Here is a 3,256-nt window from a genome sequence, read left to right as displayed (position 1 = left end):
CAACCGCGTCATCAGCCGCTGAGCCGCGATTGGCCGAGCACATTTATACTCAGCCAATCGCGGCTGAGCAGCTGATGACGCGGCCGGTAAGATCGAAGGTGTTCGGGCTGGCCGGCCGAAGATGACGTTTGGCACAAGATGGCGGACGCGTGTCGGCACGGATCAGGTATGTATAATGCACTACACTTCCGGGTACACGGGTGGGGGTGGTGGGACACAGGGAAGGGGGCCATTCACAGACATAACATACATTACAAAGTTGTATAACTGTCTGTTATTCTGTGAATAATTTTTTACCGCCGCACTACCCCTTTAATAATTTTAACTACGCTTTAATAGTTATTATTATATATTTTTGAAATGTTTATTAAATAGATGGAAACTATCTTACAATTACATTGCAATTACCTGGAGAGATGACACGTATGTTCCATCCTAGATGTCTGTGTGTTAGCGTGTACACAGTGTCAGTAGGCTCCACTAACTCTACAGTAGGTGCCGTTAGGTTGTTACATTTACCATAGACATACATGTTGTAATGTAATGTAACATGGTTGGGATATAAGAAGAGTCTCCTTACTGTAAGTCGGCTCCAGTACTCTTATCACTGTTCTTTCTGTTAAAAAATCAAACTGTCCATGGCTCATTAAAATCTCCACCCGGCAGCAGTAAGTCCCTTCATCTTGGTTAGTGACCCCGGCGATGGTCAGGGATAGGTCCCCCTGACTGATGTCCCCCAGTAACTGGTATCTGTCAGATTTCCTATACATGACTTCGTAGCCTTCAGTAACAATGATCACATCTTCACAGCCATACAGTGAGCACTTTCCTCTTCCCCAACATATGGAATCTGGATGGTTTTGATGAGAGTAAGTGCAGGGTAAGGTCAATGTGTCACTCACTGATCCTGTGACTTCTCCTCCAGATACAGCCAGACCTATGGAGAGGAAAATCTGATGCTTACCCTGATTTTATGGAAATATCCCAAGATTTACCAAAGATTGCTCATAGTCTACCCAACCACCAAACCATGAGAACTCCTTCATACCGTCCCACCATGAAAGACATGAAACCAATGAACTTTTATGCCGGTTGGTGTCGGCCACAGCTTTTACAAAATAACTTTCTTTAAGGGTACAAACCCACTTGGCGGGTCTGCAGCGAGTCTCCATGCTGCGTTTTTGCAGCGAGACTCGCTGCAGATCCCGGCCCTATACTTTTAATGGCAGACAAACACGCAGCAGGGATGTACATCCCTGCTGCGAGTTTGTCTGCAGCCCGCCCCATTAACCCCCCGGCCGCCGGAGCTGATACTTCACCTGATCCCGGCTCCGGCGGTTCCCGATGTCTTCAGCAAGCCGGAGCGGGGACCAGGTGAAGTATATGCTCCAGCCAGCCGCCCGCAGCCCCGACCGCCCGATCGCCCCCCCGCAGCCCCGGCCGCCCCCCCGCAGCCCCGGCCGCCCGATCGCCCCCCCCCCCCGCAGCACCGATCGCACGCCCACCCGATCGAGCGGCCGGGGCTGCAGGGGGGCGTGTGATCGGTGCTGTGGGGGGGGGGGCGATCGGGCGGCCGGGGCTGCGGGGGGGCCATCGGGCGGCCGGGGCTGCGGGGGGGGCGGCCGGGGCTGCGGGGGGGGGGGCGATCGGGCGGCCGGGGCTGCGGGCGGCTGGCTGGAGCATATACCTCACCTGGTCCCCGCTCCGGCTTGCTGAAGACATCGGGAACCGCCGGAGCCGGGATCAGGTGAAGTATCAGCTCCGGCGGCCGGGGGGTTAATGGGGCGGGCTGCAGACAAACTCGCAGCAGGGATGTACATCCCTGCTGCGTGTTTGTCTGCCATTAAAAGTATAGGGCCGGGATCTGCAGCGAGTCTCGCTGCAAAAACGCAGCATGGAGACTCGCTGCAGACCCGCCAAGTGGGTTTGTACCCTAAATATGCAAAATTATCGGCACACTCCTATAGCGCTTTTATTTTTTCAATTACGGGGCGGTATGGGGTGTCATTTTTTGCGCCATGATCTTTATTTATTTATTAGTATCATTAGTATTATTAGTATTTATTAGTTTGTGTAGATCGGACCTTTTACAATTTAGGGGACCTTTAGGGCATGTTCACACTGAGTAAGTACGGTGGAATTCCCCGGCGGTGAGCTCTGCCACGGAATTCCGCCATACTTACTCAGTGTGAACATACCCTACATGGATGCGTTCGATTGCATAGAGTGATCACTGCTGTGCAATAGCATAGCAGGGATCACTGTTATCTGCGAGTCTGAAGACCTGACTGCACAGGCACAGGCCATGTGCCCAGGGGGGCGTAAATGTACGCCCAGGGTCGTTAAGGGGTTAAAACCGACAGGTATACTTTAAAGGGGTACTCTGGAGACTGAACCCGAAAAACTAAACTTCTGTGTTAAAACATAACTTTAATCGAGCTATATTATGCCGCGTTTACACAAATCGAATCGTTCGTTTAACGATTTTGAAGCAACGATTTGGTTTTTATAACGATCAGCGTTTAGACGAATAAATCGTTAGAAAATTCGTAAGAAAAACCGTTATTGCGATCGTTTTTAAGATCGCATAAGCCCATCTTTCACATAGGGTGAATCTTTGAAAGACTGTGTACACGAAGCGATCTGCGAATTTTTAGCGAACGACGATTTGAGAACACGTTGAAAGATCAAAAAGAACGATTTCTCGGTCGTCGCTTGATCGTTTGCTGTGTTTACACGGAACGATTATCACTCAAATGCCATCGTTATTGCGAAAATTTGAGCGATAATCTATCCGTGGAAAGTTTACACGGAACAATTATCGCTCGAATTTTAACATTAGGCTATGTTCACACTTTGTAAGAGACCGGCCGTTCCGTGACCCGGCTGGGTCACAGGACGGCCAGTCTCTGCTAAGATCATGGCCGATACTTAACGGCTGTACTATTACGTAGTGTGAATATAGCTTTACTTTGTAATATTACCTTATTTAAAAAAAAAAGGGTTTTTTTTTTTTTTTTTACATCTATACTTCTGTTGTCTGGCAGCAGTAGGGGGCGACACTGCCCCCTCTGCTTATGTTGGGAACTGCAGGGGTATCTAATCCTTGCAGTTCCTGATATCCTTCTAGAAGCAGAGCTAGAAGTCTCTGCAGAAGCTGCCGCACACAGCCATAATGACCAATCACAGCGCAGCTTTCATTTTGCGCGCGGTGACAGGTTGCCATGGGCAACAACAGTTTCTCCTTTTGCCAGTG

This window comes from Dendropsophus ebraccatus, chromosome 1, assembly GCF_027789765.1.
Source record: "Dendropsophus ebraccatus isolate aDenEbr1 chromosome 1, aDenEbr1.pat, whole genome shotgun sequence".
NCBI lineage: Eukaryota > Metazoa > Chordata > Amphibia > Anura > Hylidae > Dendropsophus > Dendropsophus ebraccatus.
This window is presented reverse-complemented; position numbering follows the sequence as displayed.